The 21,538-nt window shown below is 37.1% G+C and overlaps 1 protein-coding gene across 5 annotated transcripts in view; it reads left to right on the forward strand.

The window, feature by feature from the left end:
- The first annotated feature begins 243 nt into the window (after positions 1–243).
- The window catches only part of KCNJ16 (potassium inwardly rectifying channel subfamily J member 16), a 52,589-nt gene continuing 31,294 nt past the window's right edge, over positions 244–21,538 (forward strand). For 4 of the 5 annotated variants that reach the window (XM_045525224.1, XM_045525228.1, XM_045525225.1 and 1 more), the window contains exons 1-2: positions 244–337; positions 16,748–16,839. The gene's annotated coding sequence lies outside the window, so the exon portion shown is untranslated. The remainder of the gene's footprint in view (positions 338–16,747; positions 16,840–21,538) is intronic. The other variant, XM_045525232.1, reaches the window with a different exon arrangement.

The following is a 21,538-nucleotide window of genomic DNA, read 5'->3' on the forward strand; positions in this document are numbered from 1 at the left end:
GGCCCAGGAAATCTTCTACCTTTGTATCCCTGACCAAATGAAAACTTAGTCAGGTTATACTTGAATGACCTTCACACTGTACCTCCTCCAGGGCTACAGAAGTGGTGAAGTAATCACTGTCTCAGCTGACCGGCTATGGCTTGCTTTGTGAGATGCCAAGGGCTACCTATGTAGATTCCCAGGGTGGAACTGTAGGAACAAACCAATGTCAATGGTTAACTCAGGTTCTTGGTATCTGAACCTGTTCTTTCCTTTATTATTAACTAAAGAACATTCTTACCATTGCCCAGCTGAGAGCACCCAGCTCACAGATTCCCTATGGAGAGAGTGAATAAAGGTAAGCCTTGCTCTATTTTCGCTATTATACAAAGTCTTTCAGCCTATGTTTTGCTCTTACGGTCTCTTTGTTTGCAGAGCAGCAGTGCTCCATGTCTAGCAATGTAAATGTCAGTGTTGAATTAAATGCAATTAAGATAATTTAATTTCCTATCCAAGTGCTTTAAGTAGGAGTCAAACTGCGTCATTCATATTCCTTAACTTCTTTTGAAGCTTTGGTCAAAAGTGGTCTCACATTGGTGTTGACAGAATCTATTAAACAGCCCTTACCCACTATTATATATGTAGGTATCTAAAAGTGACTTCATCATTTTCATACCATATGGAGTATTCTGCAATTTTTTTCAAAACCAGATTATTGCATTCTGTATGCATTTGTGAACGTACAACTGTGAGGTCTGGAAAAGATACATCTTATACCCCCCCTAAAAAAACTTGAAGAAAAATAGGTTAACTTTTTCTTAGAGTTGAATGTAATGATACAAGAGGAAATAAAACATCCATTTTACTAAATTTATTTTAACATAAATTGGAAGTAAAGCATTTAATCCTGTTGTGTTCACCTTAATCCCTCTAAATCCCTTTTTTATTGCCTATTAAAATCTTAGAACTTTTGTTCTTGAGTATTTATTCAGAGAAGTGTAGACTTGTAAGATTTTGCTCTCTGGATGCTATGAATTCTCTAACATAGAAAATTGAACTGTTTTCCTTGTTGGTAGATTTAGGTGGTAAAGATGAACGTTTCCATAAACTAGATGAATTTGGATCATGTTCATTATACTCTTAGACAGTTCTATGGGCTGAAAGGTCTTTAGAAAAATAGGAGGGAAGTATTTCTGAGGAATAGTACCCACAGCTAGGCAAGAGCCGGAACCTTAAGAAGAAAAGAATATATTAATGTATCTTTGTCCTTTTATTATGAGAAATATAGATCAGGCATTCCCTATGTCAGACTTTAACCAATAAAGTAACATGAAGTACCTAAACCACAGCTATTTTGTAGAACACTTTTAAGGAATTCCTGAAATTAAGCCAAAAAGAAGTTTAAAAGTGAACAGGGTCCAGAGTTCAATACAAATCAGAAGAGAGCGAGACGGAGAGGACTTGGGTGACTGATAGATGTAGTCTTGCTTAAGTTTATTTTTAGAATATGGGAATTGTGATCGATCCAAGACATTAGTGTCATACAAAACAGGGCATGACATTTGAAACTGGAAGAAGAGACTGGCAAAGGAAGGGCACTCAATACATTATGTTAAGGCATTTTTCTAAGTAAGAATTTTGCCTTGAGAGAGAACAAGAGTTTTCAGGGAAATTGAAAAACCCATGTTTCTGCCATTATGTTGGTTAGTGGTGAGTACAAGTTATGATGTAGATATAAATTAGTTGTAAATTAGGAATTGGCGAAAGTATACCTTGGAGCAAAATGATAGATATATAAAGGGCATTAAAAGCAAATATTTGGCACGAAAAAAGTCCATGTGTTTTCTTTGTTAAATTTGTAAAACCCGCCACTTGAACAAACTGTTCTGCTTTTGTCCCGTATGAAATTTATACTCATGTATTTTATGTTACTTTCTAGTTCTAGGAAAAATGACCGCAAATCTAACAATAGAAATAGTGAGTGGAAGTTTTCATTATTTCAGGCATCACATGGACTATAAATATTTCTAGGTGGGGAGAGAAAATAAATAGTTAAGTGCTCACTGTGTTCTGGATGCTTAAATACTATATTCATTGGATCTTCACAGCAACCGTGGTAAAGGAGCTATTATATTCATTTTAAAGATGAAGCTTAGATTTTCCACTTTCTGTCTGGGGAATCCTGGAAAAGTTGCATAACTTCTCTGAGTCTAAGATTCAAAGTCAGGCTTGTCTGAATTCCATTTGCTTCCTGCTACAACACAATGCCCTCCCTTTTCTAATACATGGATGCTGAGAGGTCTTACGCTTGATACAAAGGACAAAGAAGAGCTCCACGAAGATCTTCCATATGATCTTTTGTGCATGGGCGTGGCTGGGAATACAGGTGGGCCACCAATATCCCCTCCCTATAAACCTGTTAGTGACTTTTTCTCCAAGGACATCAGTTTCATTAAACTGGGTGCCAGTGACTTAGGCTCAAGAATCCACTCTGATTCATTTTATTATGCTAAGGTCACTACTGGCACTGTTCTTTTCTGAGCATATACAATTGTGTCATTGATAAATGACAAACAGTCATTGATAAAACCATTTCTTCCAGAATGGAGGAAATGTTACTTGTTTTTCCCACTATTACCATTTTTTTGAATAATGAGAAAGACATGTTAATGTTGTAGGAGGGCAATATCTACATTTTGTTTGTGGAAAAAAAAAAAAAACCTCTAGAATTCTGATTTTTTTTTTTTTTTTTTACCACCATCGTTTCAAATCTTTGAGCACTGTAAGACAATGAAATTGAGAGAATGGGTTATCTGGTCAGTTCCCTGATTTCGCTGGTACCGTACTTAGCAAGAGATATTTTTCACTATTTATGGATTGAGCCTCTCAGCAAATATTTATTAAATGACCAAAATATTTCTACAGTCTGAGGTTTGGATGGGAGATTGTTTATTTATGATGAAAACACTTTCTGAGGAACTTAAGACTAGTGGAGGAGGAAAAACAGATTGTCAAAGAGTAATTTAATTTTTCATGAATTCAACAAATATTTGTTGATTGCCTATTCTGTGCCAGGTATTGATTAGACATTACGGACATATCAATGAAAAGAAAAAAAAAATCCTGCTTTCAGGAATCTTACATCTTGGCAGAAGTTGAGAGAGGCTGTCAATAAGTAAAATAAACTGTATGTCACACAGTGATAAGTGGAGGAAAACAAAATCGGAGAAGGGATTGTGGGGTGACAGAGAGGGAGGGTATCATATTAGTTACTTATTGCCTTGTAACCAATTACCCCCAAATTAGTGGCTTAGAACAATAATAATTTGCTATATATCGTTTGGCAGGGAGCAAAAATTCAGGCTTCCTTGGGTGCTCTAGTTCAGGGTCTCTTACATGCTGCAGCTAAAGTGCCCATGGGGACTATAAGCCTCTCCAGCCTCACCTGGGGAAGGGTTCTCACAACATCTGGATTTTGGCAGGATTTGGTTCCGTCATGGACAGTGGGATGAAAGGACTCAGTTCTCCACTAGGTGTTGGCTAGAGACCTCCCTCAGGTCCTTGCCACTTGGGTCCCTCCATAGCTGGTTTTCATAGCAGCAAGCAAGCAAGTAAGCACAGCAGGGTCCAGAGTCCTTTTCTAACGTAGTCTTAAAAGTGCTCTCTGCTCACTGGCCATATTCTGTTAATTAGAAATGAGTCACTTGGTTCAGTTCACACTCAAGGGGAGGGGATTAAGAACATGAGTACCAGGAGATGGGGATTATTAGGAACCATCTTCAAAGCTGCCTACCAGAGGTTTACATTTATAAATAGCATTGTCAAAGAAGGCTTCACTTGGGAGTGATATTTGATCAATACCTGGATGTGGTGAGGGAGTGAGCGATGTGGATGTCTTGGAGAAGAGCAGTAGGGTAGATGGGATAGACCTGAGGCGGGAGTGTGTCTGACATGTTCAAGAAATAGGATGGAGGCCAGGAGGGCTGAAGCAAAGTTGCAAGAGTGAGAGCGTGATGGTACCTGAGGTCACCTGGATGTGCCATCATATTTTTTTCCAAGACAGAGAGAATTCTGCAAGCTACACATGTCAGAAGTTTTGGGGGATATTAAGAAAGACCAGGAGAAGTGAGATTTAAATAGGTAGAGAGACAGTGAGGAAGCATATCGTGGATGACAGGCAGGTGATGCGAGTGAACAGAATTCAGATGTGAGAATGAGAAGTATTAGCATACGCATGAGAGTAAGTGAAGACAGGGCTCCTCTAGGTTGCCCAGTGGAGTGAGTGATAAGGTATCTGAACGCCAAGATGGTGCTGAGGCTAATGGCCTGCTTGCCATCAAGAGAATTGTAAGGGACACACAAAGCCCATCAACACAGAGACCAAGACCTCTCTGGCTTATCCCAGATGTTGCAAACAGACCAGCAGCTACAAAGTAAAAGTAGATTTCTTCAGCAATAAACAGAATTAGAAAGCTTTTTCCACATGCCTCTCTTCTGATTAGGATGTGCTCTTTTATTTTAGCAAATCCATTCTTCAGCTGTGACATCTCCAAATGGTCCCTTTGTTGGAGACCATGGTGATAAGGGTTCATCTCCTGAGATATCTACTGAAGTTAAAATAAACTCAAATGGGTGGTTTTTGGTTCAAGTTTCTAGGCCTAAGAGCCTAGCTTCTGGGGAAAAAAATGGCTTGTCTATACTCCAAAATATATTGCATGAAGGATTCCTATGCAAGAACAGCTCCATCTTGCTTTCTTACCTGGTCAGCCTCTGCAGATTTGGAGGACAATTCTTTTTATCATCATTCTTTAGGTCATATGTACCCTGGGCTTTGTCATTATTTCACTCTGCTAAACATAAGGGGTGGATGACTTTATTTTTTTTATAGCTGCTTTTAAATGAAAAAGATGAGATCTAATATTTTCCCTCTTTTTGCTCCAGGGTTTTTCACTCTAAAATCAAGGATTCAGATGTGAAACATATATGTCATTTTAATAGAGGCTTTTCACTATTAAATGCAACTTTTCCAGTTACTTTGGCTCCACATTCACCCCTTCCGAAAACTAGATCTGAAACTTCCACAGGTATAAAGGAAAATTAAGAAAAGTCAATGATCTAGGTAAAAAAAAAAATAAATAAAAAAAAATCCCCAAATTAGATTTACCTAATATCACCTCAATTCCTAATTTTATTTTACTTATATAAGTATGGTTTTAAAGACTTCAAATGGTTGCATGGCTTTAGATTATATTTCATAAGATTTTTTCTTTCAACTGAAAAACATATATTCAGTTATTTTTCTTTTTCAAAAGAAAAAAGTATGGCCTAGCAAACATGACAAAAAATACTTCATTTTAGCAAATTTTAATTTTTCATTATATTCTATTTTAAAGCAGAACAATGTGTTCATGCAGTCAATAATCATTTGTTGAGTACCATTGTACTTAGAAGGTCTGAGGACAAAGATAGCAAAGACCTGGTCCCTGCCCCGAGTCTGGCAGAAAAAGACAGATCTGTAAATAATTAAGAGCAATGCAATGATCCAGTATCATGATAGCATAAAGTATGATTAGCATACCAACCAATTGGACTTTTTTCCAGGAAGGGGATGAAGGCCAGGTTTGTGGCATGTTGGTGTTGTTCTGGGTGTGTTTGTGGAAGTAAAAACTTCTAGACACGGAAATATTGTTTTTACTCTGACCTCTATCACAAGATTTTCTGCTGCCAGAAGTTTACTCTGACAATTCTCTTATGATTGTTTTTTTTCTCCCCTATAGTTAGATTATTAGTCAGGGATCTCCAGAGAAACATAAGAAATAGGATATAGAAGGAGACAGAGAGGTGGTGGGGAGAGAGGGAGAAAGAGAGAAAGAAAGGGAGGGAGGGAGAGATTTTAAGGAACTGTTTTAAATGATTATGGGAGCTGGCTGAAATCTGTAAGGAAGGCTGAAAATTCTAGTAAGAGTTGATGTTGCAGTGTTCAGTTCAAATCTGCTGAGTAGACCAGCAGACAGGAAACTCAGCCAGAATTTCTATGTCACAGCCTTGAAGCATAACTCCATACCGAGGAAACTTTGGTTTTTGCTCTTAAGACCTTCAACTGATTGGAGGAGGCTCCTCCAAATATGGTGGGTAATCTGCTTTACTCAAAGTCTACCGAGTATAAATGTTCATCACATCTACCATATATCTTCATGGCATTATCCAGACTGCTGTTTGATCAAACAGTGGGGCACCATAGCCTAGCTCAGGTGCCACATAAAATTAACCATCATAGAAACATAGGCCATTTTCACCCTGCTTATATTTTTCCATCTAGTCATTAGACATTATAAGTTTCAAGCTTCCATTTCTGTAAAAGAAATTAAGAACCATATTTCAGTAATTATACAAATTTTAAGTTCCATAAGATGGATCTGCCTAAAAATACCATCATTTGCATATGGAGTCATCCACTAGTTTAACATGGCATTAAGATGGATCTGCCTAAAAATACCATCATTTGCATATGGAGTCATCCACTAGTTTAACATGGCATTATCAGTGTTACAGCTTTTTAATAATGCAACTTGTGCAAAGAGAAAATTATTTCTTTTAATTGAAGAACAAGTTATTTTAAAGATACCCACAGTTCAGCCTTCTAGTGGCATTGTCTTCTCTTCCATTAAACTCACTATATACATCATATATTTTGGCTATCATATACTTTCTCCTATATTTTCATGTAGTTTATTTTTCACATGTATAAGTTCTACCTTTGACTAGAGAAGTGACAGGATCAACATGGTGCACCTTTTAGATGCACTTGTTTACTGCAATGATTTAAATGGGGAACAAAGAAAAGTAATTTAACTGATAAGCAGTTTAAATAAATATATTTTTAATGCATGTATGAATATATGTACAGCAAAATTTAAAACTAAAATTCATTTTAAAGAGAAAATCATAAGGCTGTGGAATATTTTAAGCTTGGGTGCAGCCCTTTGTGTTATACTCTCAGATCCCCAGGATTTGGGGTAGGGATAAGGGTAATGTACTCATTTCTCTTCTGCCTTATGAGGTTCTTTTTAATGGAAAATTTTGAGAAGCACTAGTGAAAGGAATTTTGGAGGCAAAATTCTTTGGTTTGGTTACTACTTGATTAGTTAGTTGGCTCTGCCCCAGAAACATATCTACTCACCCACAAACTTGGCCAGTCTTTTCACAACTATGTGCTCTTCTCATCTCGTGTGAAACTGATCCAAACAATGGGTAATTCAGGACATTCTGTCTCTACTTTGGGAAAATAATCCAAAGCAAGCTCACAAAACAAGGCACCTGGCTTAATGGCTGGACCACAGAAACTGTTCAGTAGATCTCTGACTGAAGGATCTCCTGTATGTAAAAGAGCATTTTGGGGATGCTGGAAAGCTGAACAAGAGCTTAATGGCTCTCACCAGTTAGCATCTACAAGACACACTTTGTGGCTCCTGATGAATTAATTAGGTTATTGGCTGACCTTTTAGTGCTCTTGGCTTTTTTTTTTTTTTTTTTTTTTGAGGCAGAGTCTTGCTCTGTTGTCCAGGCTAGAGTGCCATGGCCTCATAATCACTCACAGCAACCTCAAACTCCTGGGCTCAAGCAATCCTCCTGCCTCAGCCTCCCGAGTAGCTGCGACTACAGGCATGTGCCTTTTTCTATTTTTAGTTGCCCAGCTAATTTCTTTCTATTTTTAGTAGAGATGGGGTCTTGCTCTTGCTGAGGCTGGTCTTGAACTCCTGACCTCAAGGGATCCTTCTGCCTTGGCTTCCCAGAGTACTAGGATTACAGGCATGTGCCATAGTGACTGGCCAATGCTCTTGTAATATATTATTGAGTTTACTGAGAAGGTAAATCCCTCCTGGAGTTGCAACTAAAATTTTGGAAGGTGCCAGGATATTAGAGACTATGAGCTATACACCAGGGTTGCCACCTCAAGAAGCCTGCTTCTTTTGTAACTTGCCTTTTCTTGGGGCCAGAATTGAGCCAACTTGTGAGTGGTTAGTCCTCACACCCAAGGTGAATGTGGTGTGGCCAATCTGAACAAATTATCTAAGACTTATTAGTTACACATATTCATATTTAGCCTTTATGGGAATAGGAGGCAGTTTCATTTCCTCATGACTAAAATTTTATTTAACTGTGTTAGATAACAATATTGAGCTGAAGATAAGATTATGCCATTTGCGCTTGGAATTTAAAAGCTAAAGAAACATTCTTTCTGTCTGAAGCCACGCAGGCATCTTTTATTTTTTGACTTGTTAATAATGGCCATTCTGACACAGGTAAGGGAATATCTCATTGTGGTTTTAATGTGCATTTCCTTGATGATTAGTGATGTTGAGTAGTTCTTCACATGCTTGTTGGCCACTTGTATATCTTCTTTTGAAAAACTTCTGATCGTGCTTTTTGTCCACTTTTTAATATGGCTATTTGTTTTTTTCTTGCTGAATTGTTTGAATTCTTTGTAGATTCTGGATATTAGCCTTTTATTGTATGTATAGGCTTGCAAATGTGTTCTCTCATTCTGTAGGTTGTCTAGTTACTCTTGATTATTTCCTTTGCTGCACAGAAGCTTTTTCATGTAATCAAGTTTATTTATTTCTTCTTCTTGTTGCTGAATTTGCCTTTGGGGTCTTAGTCCTAAATTCTTTTCCTAGGCCAATGTCTAGAAGAGTACACTGTTTGTGAGACTGTAAATTAGTACAACCTCTATGGACAACAGTGTGGAGATTCCTCAAATAAATAAAAGTAGACTTGCCATTTGACCCAGCAACCCCACTGCTGTATCTACCCAAAGGAAAAGAAATCATTTTATCAAAAAGACACCTGCACTCGAATGTTTTTTGCAGCACAATTCACAATTACAAAGATGTGGAATCAACCTAAATGCCCACCAATTCATGGGTGGATTAAGAAAATCTGGTGTGTGTGTGATATATATATACACACACACTCACATACACATACCATAGAGTACTACTTAGACATGAAAAGGAATGAAATAATGTCTTTTGCAGTAACTTACATGGAACTGGAGACCATTATCCTAAGTGAAGTATCTCAGGAATGGAAAAACAAACACCACATGTACTCCTTAATAACTGGGAGCTAACTGATGGGCACACACAGGCACAAAGAGATGTAAAGGTCATTGGAAATCAAGAAGGGAGAAGGGGTATGGGATAAAAACTTATCTATTACGTACAATGAACACTATTCAGGTGATGAGCACACTAAAGGTCCTGACTTAAGCATTATAAAAGGTAGCCATGTAACAAAAACATTTGTACCTTCCTAACATTTTGAAATAAAAAAAAGAAAGCTAAAGAAACATTCAGAGAAACAAAACTGAACAAAGCAAATCACAAACAAGCAGACCTAAACAAAACAAAACCAAACAGAAGCAAAATATACTGTGATTTACACTCACAGGAATCAACTACCGTAGAAATCAGAGCAAGGTTTTCATGCATTATATTGCTGTAGGCAGAATATTTTTCATGTGCTTCTGCACAACTGTGTTAGCTCATCCCTGTTTTTGCTGGTGTAAACAGGGGGCACCGTTTTCCCAGTTGTATGTGGAATTTGCTTTTGATGTGTGGGAGCAGCTTGTGCAATAGAAGCAGAGGGGTATGGTATTAGCTGAACTAGCTGGTAAGAAGAGAAGACATCCAAAATTGTGTCCCTGAGACGTTAGTTGTTCAGAGTTACCATGCCTTGTGTGTGTATGTGAAAAAGTGTATGTATGACTCATGCACAAAGTAATACCATGATAAGTGCTATATCATTAGTATAGTATTGTGGACCTGGTTATTTTAAACATCAAAATAATAGCATTAAGTAGCCATGTTGCCATTCAGTAGACAGAATGTTGTTTTCTTTTACATTTTGGTTTCATGAATTGAACAAATGGCATCTCCTTTCTTCTAAGTAGATGTACAGTGACACATCCTATTGGACACCAGGCCTATAAAGATTAATCTATCAATTCCTTGCCATAGGAAAGTCAAAGCCTAGCAAAGGAGGACACTAAAAGAAAAATCGACTGTGCCTGGAAAATCAAGGGACACTTTACAATGGAAGTAATACAGTACTTGTGTTTTAGCTTCAAGGAAGAAGAGTTGTCTGCCTGATTATAAAGAACTTCACAGGTGTGGGATAATGTGAGAAGTTCAGTATTCAGAGTGTAGGGTTCTTGGTGTTAGGATAAAAGCAGAGTGGTAAAAAAAAAAATGGAATACAGCAGTGGGTATGACCTAGGTAATATCTTACATGGGAGAATGTTTTTAGTGTCCACTTCTCTGCCCCCAAAGCACTTGAGACTACAGTTCTAAGACAGAACTATTTCCCATTACTTGGGACTGATGCTGGGAAAGGAGGATAATTTAATGGGAAATGAGAACAGAGAAGAGATAGAAGCTAATTAGTAATGTTTCCCTACTTATAGAAGACCCTTTGGTTCAGATGCAAGATGGGTTTTTCCAAGAAATAAAACCATCTCTAATGCAAAGAACATGATAACTGCTTATTAGGGCTCTTTTTCTTCTGAGTTTGCCCATTCCCTGTGCTATGTTATCCTAAACTACATTTATGTTAACTTGGTGCCACTCTGTTTATGGAGCAGGTGGTCAGAACATATTTTCACTCATGGATGGTGTGCTTAGGGTAGTATTAGGAATTTACCTACAAAGACTCAATCCCTCTGTATAATGGGAGATGAGTAAGATAGACTAACAGAGGCATTGTGGATCAGTGAAAGAACTCTAGGCTCATGGTCAGAAAACTTGTCTTTTAATCATTATATATCCACTATTATTTGACAGTAAGTAATTCTCCCTCATTAGTTTCCTCATCAATAAAATGAAAACATTTTCCTTATTCATTTATACATTTCCTCAACAAATAGTTAATAGGCTTGACTAGTCATGGTTTGATTAGAGAAGGAGAACTAATAGGAGAATACACACGCACGTGCACGCACACACAGTCATGCACCACATAATGACAACGGATTTCATATATGCCAGTGGTCCCATAAGATTAGAATACCACATTTTTACTATATCTTTTCTATGTTTAGATATATTTAGATATACAAATACTAATCATCATGTTACAGTTGTTTGCATTACTCAGTATATTAATAGTAGCATGCCATACAAGTTTGTAGCCTAGGCATTTAGTAGGCCGTACCACATAGGTTTATGTAAGTGCACTCTATGGTGTGTACTTACAAATCACAGAGTGTACTTCAGAACAAAAACAAAGGATTGCAATATAGTCCCTGCCATCAAATAGCTCACAGAATGGTAGGAGACAGTCTTAATTTGCCTGGCTGTGTGGTATAATACAACTGATTTGCCTCTTTTACCAACAAAAAGTGAGATTAACGCACACAAACAAGCTTTGGAAATGTTAACATTTTAATGTATTTTTAGAGTCTCATTTTGGCTATCTGATGTTAGATTACCTCTATTTTTAAAAGCAAAACACTGGGAAATCAATTCATTCTAGATATATTGATAAATTTGTCTTATTCATTCGGTATAGTGGTGGTGCTGAACGGATAGCAACCAAGTCCCTGTACTAACCCAGATTCTTCTGTTCATGTAATTATGACTACTTTTCTAATCCACCAACCACTATTCTGTAGACAATGTTTGTCCAGAATTCACATCTTATCCCTCTTTCAAGCTGAGAAAAATAACAGACATACATTAAGAAATAGTAGCAAAATTTCTTGACCATTAATAATAATAATAATAAACAGCAAGACAGAAAATAGACCCTCAAAATGTTATGCTTTATGCCAAACCTCTATGGTGAAAACTATTTGCTTATCAGCACCATCTATAGATTTTTTTTCTATTTCTTTATTAGATTATGTTTGGTTAACTTTTTTTATTTTACCCTAATCTTTCACCTCAGTTTCTCTTCCCATAGTGCTATCTAGTTGGATAGATTTTGTGTATTTCAAAGACCCCCACATTTTCTCAGCATCGTGAAGATAATGTCACAATGGTAGGTGATTTTGTCGTTTCATTGAAGGGTTTATTTCCACATCCTAAGTGTTCTGTCACCAACATCATGAAAAGAAAATATTTCTGACACTTTCATGAACAATATGAGACTACATGGAGATATTTATGACACACTGAACTACCAGTAACAAAGGAACATATACCATTTCACAGCAGAAATTATATTTTCAATTTATTTTTATTTCACAAACACAGGGTGCTAAACACATGCTATGTACCATTCTAAGTGTTTAAAAAATATTAATCCTTCTATCCTCATGACAAACTTCATTTTTATAGAGAAGGAAAGGGGCACAGAGAGGTCATGTGGTGTTTCAAAGGTCACACAGCTAATAAGTAATTTAGCTGGATTTGGACCAGGCAGTCTTACTCTATAGTACAGGCATGTGTTTTTATCACTAGTGTATGCCCTTTAAAGAACCTCTATTCCCCATAAATTTATATCTGTGTGATTATTAGGGATGATGAATTTCATTAACACATAATTTGCATTATATACTCACCAGTCAAGAAGCCTCTGTACATAACTTGAAGTGAAATCCTGAGAAATGCTCAAATAGTGAGATAAAAAAAATAGAATCAAATCCTACCATCTCCACCCTGCTCTGCTTCTGATTATTGATTTTATTGACATTTTCTGTTTTGCACACCAGCCACTAATTATTCTTTCTCTATCAAGGCATTTAAAGAATAAAAACAAGCAAATGAGAAAGAGAGATGATTATATATTGGGCAGAACCCTAGATATTCCAGCACAAGAATTTGTCATTTTCATCAAAAGCAATAAACACAAATAACTTTAACAGCACAAGTCAATAAGATGTCACTTCACTGAGCAAGTATAATACCAAATCTAAGGAAAGTAGTACTTTGTGGATGGGAGAAATGCAATCATTCTTTAACGGTTCTAATGACATATGGAAGTTTGTTGGCTTTAAAACCAAATATTATACCATGACATCATTTATTTGAAGGGGGAAATATAGATAAAAGTAGAACACAATGGGCCTTGAGAGGTTTCTTATTTTACAATAAAAAGTCACTCCTTAATTAATCTAGGATAATATGAATTTTATAAGAATATTGATTTATTAGTTAAAAAATATTGCTCTTGATGTAGAAATATTTACAATGAGAATTTTTATGAGAAAATAGAAGCCATCTTAATTTTTACTTCTTAGTTAATGAAGACTAACAGTGATATGAAGTCACCTGCTAAAATATTGTTCGCTATGTCTTGCATAGCAAATTCTGTATTTTATTGGTTCAGAACATATATTACTAATGAAGTGAAATTTATGTTTCCAGAGATAGCAAAAGATAAAAGCCAGCAATCAGCATAAGAAAATTGTATTTTTAGAAGTAAAATATTTTCAGAGTTCTATGAATAAAACTAAACTGCCTAAGGAAAAAAGCTGTTAGCATTAATTTTTTACTGTTCAAAAAATAATTACATGAAAATGATTTATTTTAGTAATCGTTTTTCAAGATTCATCAAAAGAATGCCTCTTGAAGAAGGAAATAGGATGTTTACTTTTTAAGTTAAAAAATACTATTGGTAAAAATTTGGAAGTTTTCCTACCCTAAAACCTATTAGTGCATTCATCTTAAAGATGACTAAGCTTCTGAAGAGCCTAATAAACTTCTTTGTTGCGTTTGGCATTCCCTTTTACATAGTCTCAGCTAAAGATCAGATCATTCCCTGGCATACTTTGTTTTTTCTTGTTTTCTTCATCTTTACCCCTTTTCTGATTGGATTCCAAATGAGAATAACAAATACCATTCGTGGTAGCACTTTGGAGTTAGACAGTTCTTTTAGGTCAATTGTCACATTTTATCTTCAAAACAACTCTGTGCGAGTAATGAGAGGAAGTGGTAGTAAAATTCTTATTCTAGTGATGGAAATATTAAGGACCAGGCAAATTAAGTGGGGATGCTAGTATATGACACAGGCAAACTCAAACTCCAAGGTTTCAACTCTGGCATTCGTTCCTCTTTCATCTGCATCCAGCTACTACAGTGCTTTCTTTCCTCTTCTCCCTCTGTAGCAGAGAAATCTTAAGGGTTAACGGATGCCTTCTCAGCGTGACAAAAGCATGCATTTTAGAATCAGACCTTGTGTTTAATCTTACCTGTGCCAGTTATGAGCTATATGTTTTAAGCTAGTGGTTCTCAAAGTGGTCCACAGCTAACAGCATCAGCTCCACCTGGGATCTTGTAAGAAACGCAAATTCTCAGGCTCCACCTCTGACTCAGTGCATCAGCAACTTTGAGGATGGTGTCCAGCACATCTGTTTCTGACAAACCCTCCAGGTGATGATGGTACACATGAAAAGTTTGGGAAGCAGTGGTCTAGGACAAGTCACTGTAGAACTTACAGTTGCTCTGTACAGTGGTGAATGACAGCTGTGATACAGGCTCTTGGAGGGACTTGGACAGTGAATGTGAAGCAGCTGACACACAGCATGCGCTTGAGAATGGCATCATTCCCAGTGGATTGAAGCTTATTACAAAATTAATTCCAAATCATTCATTAAATTTTGTCCTCTGTGGAAAAGAAGTGAGGTGCTCACCTTTCTTAGGCACAGTGCTATTTCTAAGCCTGAAAGAGACAGCTCATTCTAACTTACGGATAACTTATGGATACACTTTGGCTATACTCAAACCAGTCAGTGGCTGCCATTGAAAAGAATTCAAATGCAGCCAAATGACTGTTTTTCTATCTAGAAACTTTAGAAAAAAGGAGGGGGCATGACTTATTTCTTTGCCTCCATCGTTTTATTTGCTGTTTGTTTATATGATTCTGGTTGTTGTATCACAATAGCTTTGCCCAATGGCCAATTTTAGTCGTATAGTTTGAATTACATAAATTTTTATATGGAATATGGCTCAGTAATTGACAAGTCCTTAGTTTAATAAGTCTATAAATTCAATTAAAAAACTCATGAAAACAATGTTTTTAGTTTTGTTTACACTAAAACACATGGAAGTTTTTTTTTTCTCTCTCTCTCTTTTTTTCTTTTCTCATTTTGTCACCAGCTGCTTTGGTTTCACATTGCTCTATGGAGTATAGAGGTATAAACACGCAAGTCAAGGCAATTTCTCCTTCTGATTGCCTTTTCTGTCTTCTTTCCTGGACCTACAAAAGGCTTCAGTTCGGAGAAGAGCTGTTATGTACCTACTGTGTGCTGGGTGCTATGCAGCATGCATAGGGCCATTATATCCCCATTTAGTTGGCTCTTTTTAGGGGGACTGTTCTACAAACAGCCACATCAGTTGGCCACCCAAATTTTTGGTTTTAGACTGAATTAGGAGTATTATATAATTTGCTCATGAGTTTTAATTACCAGGAAAGAGAGAAGCTGTAAACCTGCTTTTATTTAACTCTCAGCATGCCCAGGTTCTTGAAGTTGGAAAAGAAACACCACTCAAAGCATTTTTTTTGTTTGTTTGTTTATATTTTATTTTCAACTAAAAGTGGGGGATTTCTGACTTGGGAGAGAGAGCGAGAAAGAACATCATACCTTTAGTTAATAAAGTGTAAAACTACAGGGTTTCCATAGTGATGGTAGTCTATAACCCAAGGGCACATGATTAAATAAGGTTTAAGGGCACATGATTAAATAAGGTTAACTGACTAGGAGGGAGGGAATGTATTTAGCTATAAACTAGACTTACAACTAAGTGTAACATTTTTTCAAAAGGTTACCACATCTCTGTTTATCCAATTTATATGTAGATTAAAAGATTAAAAGCTAGTTACTCTAGTATTTACAGAAAACACACCGCTCTGACTAACTATGTTTAGAATCTCCATTTATATCACACTCAAGATAAAGGCGGAATGTGATCCTGCTAACACTTCATAGCCCTTCAAGACAGTCATTGCTGTAACTGCTGGTAACTGCTTCCAGCAACCTGCGTCTCCTAGCCCTAAATTATGCACTGGTGCTTTAAAGGAGGAGACCTTGACGGGGAACTGATAGCATCCACTTCTGCCCAGCCTCAGCTGTCTCACTGCACCTCAAGAACACTGTTAAATCATTTGCCCAAGCATTTATTTTTCTAGGCTCCACCTTGGATTTAATCACTTACTGATCTTCCTGCCAAAGTCTTTGTGCTGGTGCAACAGGGCAACTCGGGTCCAGGCAGAACCTGCTGTTTCTTGCTTCTGTCCAAAGGGTCAGTGATTTTATAATTGAATGGGGTAATTGTTCTGGGTTTTTTGTTTTTACCTTTAAAGAAAATTCTAAGGGCTTGAAAACTCTAAGATAAGGAGAAAAGTCGACCTAAAAACAATGCCATCTCACAAACCTTTAGCCAGTGGAAAACAGATCATCTTTGTTACGCTTTGGCTGGATAATATTGCACACATTATTTGGGTAATCGAGGTCAGTGGAGATACTTGGACTTTATTTTCCCAGGTACTTTTGTTTTCTAGCCTAAATTATGGACCTCAGTCAGGTACATAGCCCTCTTACAGAGTGAGTTGCAGATTCATCGGGTGCATTTAGTATGTTCATATGATAGACATTTAAAAGTTCAAGGCTATCATTTTGAATTCTCAGGCTCTGTAGTTCTCTTTAGTATTTTATGCCATGTATACCTGGGTGATCATGAATGTATTAAATACTGCATAATTTTGCTAAACCCGTTAGACAGATCACCTGAAAAGTGAAAGTGTCATCCATTTTTTTTTTTTTTAGCTCAATTGCCAGAACTGTAACCAAAACATTGCTCAGAAATATTCTTCAGGAAATGTGTGGCTATTAAAGATTCAACATCCTTAGCCTGGCAGGTAAGAGCTTTGCCATTTGAGGCCCAACTTTATATTTTGGTCTTCTCTCCTTCTCCTCTCTTCCAGGACTCCAGCTTCCCTACTTTACAAAAATGCCTTATTTTTTCTCCCATCTGGAGAATGTAAGTCCTCTCCCACTTGACTCTTACCCATCGAAGCATGTCTTTCAAAGTGATAGCCACACTCACCTTTGACATGACACCCTTCCAGTGGAATGAAACTGACAAAGAGTATGTCCTTCTTGGACCTGATTCCTATGTCCCTTTCCTCTCCTCCTCACGTGAGCATCACCTGTGATCATTTGCCACTCATTTGACTGTTCACTGACATAAAAATGAAGTAAAAAAATGCCATTTAAGTGATAAGATAATTTCCTGTTTGTTATATCTTGTCTTCTAAATAGCTTACTAACTTCCTGTGGACTAGGATCATGTCTTATAAATCATAAATGTACTAACATCTTATTACCCTCCTTGAATATAATAGGCAGGGTAATAGCATTCATTTTGGGGGTGGCAAAGAATAAAAAATTAGGCTTAGGAATGATGTATAGTAAGATTTTCTTCTTGATAGGATTTGCCGCAAACAAATTGAAGATATGCAGTATTTATTTTAGACCCCTACCCTGTCCCCACTACACACAGACACACACACATAGACACACACTTGCTTCTGATGTACCTATTTCATCTGTTCTACTGGTTGCAAGATGTGGTTCCCTGCTTTTGCCCTAGATAGACCTTCAGTTTCCTGCTATTACCTGGGCAGGGCTTTATTAGAGGAGCTGCTTTGCCTGATTTTAGCCCATACCCCCCAATCATCTTGATACTCTAATCCATTGAGAGTCACCTCATGCTGACTGACCCTCCTATTTCATATTCACACTAAATTTGGGCATTTAGGGTACATTAGTCCATATACAATAGAATGTTAACATGTCTAGTAGTATGACATCCTGGGTGAGAGTTGTAGTTTAGGATGGACAGGAGCGGTGGTTACTTGCATTGTTTAAGCTGAGCTTCATTTATAGGCTGGGAAAACGAATGTTACACAATACCAGAAAGTTTAAAATTTGTTCTGCACTAGAAATAAGAGAATCCTAAAGTATCTGTCTAAAAGCACATTGGGATGAACCACAGAAAGCTCTCTCTCTTTATTTATCTATTTATTTTTTATTGTTTTATGAGTCTTTGTTTCTATACAGGATTGAAATAACTTGGAGAATATACTTCAAATGTTTGCTTGCTGCTTTTGGCCTGTATATTTAGACTTATGGAACAGACCACATAGGCAGATTTACTCCCCTCCCTCAAGAAGATATACATCCAGTGATCTGCAGATACCATGTACAGTTAAAGAGCAGCATTTTAAGATTTCTATTACCTCGTGATAATGGGATATGTTGCAACCTAAGAGTAAGCTTAATATCTAGAATGGCATTTCTGGAAAACCAACTCAGCATGAGTTATATCATCGGGCAGCTGGTTTTACAACTGGAAATAATTGAAATACTTACTAGACCATTGTGTTTGCCAAGATTCTCTAGAGAAACAGGACGAATAAGGTAGATAAATAGATAGATAGACAGCTATTGATAAAACAAAAGGAGATTTATTATGGGAATTGGTTCATATAATTACAGAGGCTAAGAAGTCCCACAATATGCTACCTGGTAGCTGGAGAACCAGGAAAGTTGGAGGTATAATTCAGTCCAATTCTAAAGCTCTAAGAACCAGGAGAGCCAATGGTATAACTTTTAGTTTAAGTGGAAAGGCCGGAGAACCTGGACCTCTGATGTCTGAGGGCAAGAGAACATGGATGTCCCATCTCCAGAACAAAAAATGAGTTTTCCCTTTCTCCACCTTTCCTTCAGTGGATTGGATGATGCCCCAACACTGGTGAGGGAAATCTCTTTTACTCAGTCCACTAATCTCACTGCTAATATTTTTTCCAGAAACACCCTCACAGATGCACCCAGAAATAATGTTTTACTGGCTATCTGGGCAACCCTTGGCCCAGTTAGGCTGACACATCAAATTAACCATCACATCCATTAATTTTCAAAGGTTAAAAGTTGGTAAAAGATTCCTCAGAGAGGAATAAACAGAAGAAAACCTAAAAGATATAAAATAACCTTTCAAATGTAAGTATGGATGCTATACCATATTAGTTGACTAAGGCTGCTGTAACAAGGTACCACAAACTGGGTGGTTTAAAACAAAAGAAATTTATCCCCTTAGAGTTCAAGAGGCTAGAATTCTCTTCTCTAGGGGAGAATAGTCCCTTGCCACTTTTTTTTTTTTTTTTTTTTTTGAGACAGAGTGTCACTTTGTTGCCCTGGGTAGAGTGAGTGCCATGGCGTCAGCCTAGCTCACAGCAACCTCAAACTCCTGGGCTTAAGCGATCCTACTGCCTCAGCCTCCCGAGTAGCTGGGACTACAGGCATGCGCCACCATGCCCGGCTAATTTTTTCTATATATATTTTAGTTGGCCAGCTAATTTGTTTCTATTTTTAGTAGAGACGGGGTCTCGCTCTTGCTCAGGCTGGTCTCGAACTCCTGACCTTAAGCAATCCACCCCCCCTCGGCCTCCCAGAGTGCTAGGATTCCAGGCGTGAGCCACCGCGCCCGGCCCCTTGCCACTTTTAGCTTCTGCTAGCCCCCAGCATTCCTTGGCTTGTGGCTGCATAACTCCGATCTCTGCCTCTATCTTTGTATGGACTTCTTCTCTGTGTGTGTCTGTGTCTAGATTTCCCTTTCCTATAAGCACATCAGTCATATTGAATTGGGACCCACTCTCAATGACTTCTGCTTAACTTGATTACATCTGCAAAGACCCTTTTACCAAATAAGGTCACATTCAGAGGTATGACAAATTAGGACTTTAAAAATTTTTTGGAGGGGACACAATTCAACCCATAATAGATGGTGATGCCAAAGAAATCAGCGACTCCATGCTTTCCCTAGAGTAGAGGAACACAGTGAAATTAAGGATGACTTTGCTTTCATTTTCTCACTAGTAATTCCATGTATTATGGACTTTTAGTTTATATTGGCCATTATGGGATGATAAGATAATACTGTATGGGAGCACTTATTTTTCTACTTATTATTTGAATTTCTCATCTCTTTGAAGAGGCATGGCTGACTGTTCTTTTGTAATCTGTAATTTTGTAATTCTTCTGTAACAATTTGAATTTGATTAGATCAATAAGCAGGCAATCTTAGTACGGATAGTAAACAAAATGGAAAAACACATTTCATAAAGAGGAAGTGAAAAATTTAAAAAAATGGGCCAATAAAGGGCAAAAAATTAACCATAGATTGGGGAAAGGTGAAATATAGGAAGCACTTTCATGAATAGTTATCCCATAAACATGGGGAAAACTGGGATTTGAGTACTAATGCAACAGCTCATGACTCAGATTTTCTTCCATAACTTCTCTTGAGTCCCAAACAGTCTTGTGTTCTGAAGCTTCCTCTATATTTTCCAGACTTCCTAGCCTAAAGAGAAATAACAATACTAACATTTGCATTTACTTAAGGCTTTGGAAAAAGTCAAAGTGAAAATAAAAGTAACCTTCAAGAAGTGTCTGCATGGAATAACTGACTCAACTATTTTGGCCAAGAGTATCTTTTGGTCCTTATTTTCATGGCAGCAAGAGCAATATTTTTAAGCAGTAGAGGGTGGGGCAGGTTGGAAAGGTGGGAATCTCAACTAAATCATTCTATGAGAGAAAACATCTACATGCTGAAAAGAAGTTGATTAGTCAGCGTTAGAATTGAAAATTTGAGAAGTGATGGCACTTGAACTGCTAACAGTTAGTAAAATTATATATTGTATATATAGATATCATCCAGATTTAAAGGATGGGCTTGCCAAATATCTCAATTATTATCTGTCCATTATACTTACTTATTAGTTAATGTGGTGAAAATGGTAAAATTCATTTACTTGATTTTTTTGATTCATTTACTTGATTAATACAAATTTGAAAAGGTAGATTTGACAAGGCTGAAATTTATCCTACCACTATCCCCCATAGGTTTAAAACAATTTTGGGCTGTTACATAGAGTCACACTTGAAGGTAAATGCAAAGTAGGCAAGCCATGTTTCCAAGACCATGATGCATCTTACTTGCCTGTAGTTAACCAGTCCTGAGAAATGGCAGGAATTGTTTTTCTCCAGATCCTATATTGCAAGGCCATAAAATTTGTCCACAGAAAACCCTCATCACTGAGCATTTGTTGCAATAGTTTTCATTAAGATTAGAAAGATTGAATTACAATTAAATCAATCAAGCTCTAATGTATTGGCTAATAAATAATTAGATTTCTAAGAGAGGGAAGCTGCCCTGGGTGGTGGTGGTGGTTGGGGGGGTGTTAAAAAAAGATCAGATGTATTTTTTTGACTCATCTTATTATGGAAGCTTCTGAATAATTTTTTATTTTATTCACAAATAATTCAACTAATAAGTATTGGTGTGGAGGCTATCGGTTCAAAAAGCATATCTGTGTAAATTTGTTGTCCCACATTTTTCATTTACCACCATAGTGTGTTGTTTATCTTGAGAGGCTGAATATACAAGTGAATAACGGCCAGTCCATATATGACAAAACAACTGTGACAATAATCTCTGCAGCCACCATGACTTTTGTAGCATTTAGTCCAAAATAGTCAGAACTTGGTCAACGACTG

Source organism: Lemur catta, chromosome 15 (genome assembly GCF_020740605.2).
Source record: "Lemur catta isolate mLemCat1 chromosome 15, mLemCat1.pri, whole genome shotgun sequence".
Classification (NCBI taxonomy): domain Eukaryota; kingdom Metazoa; phylum Chordata; class Mammalia; order Primates; family Lemuridae; genus Lemur; species Lemur catta.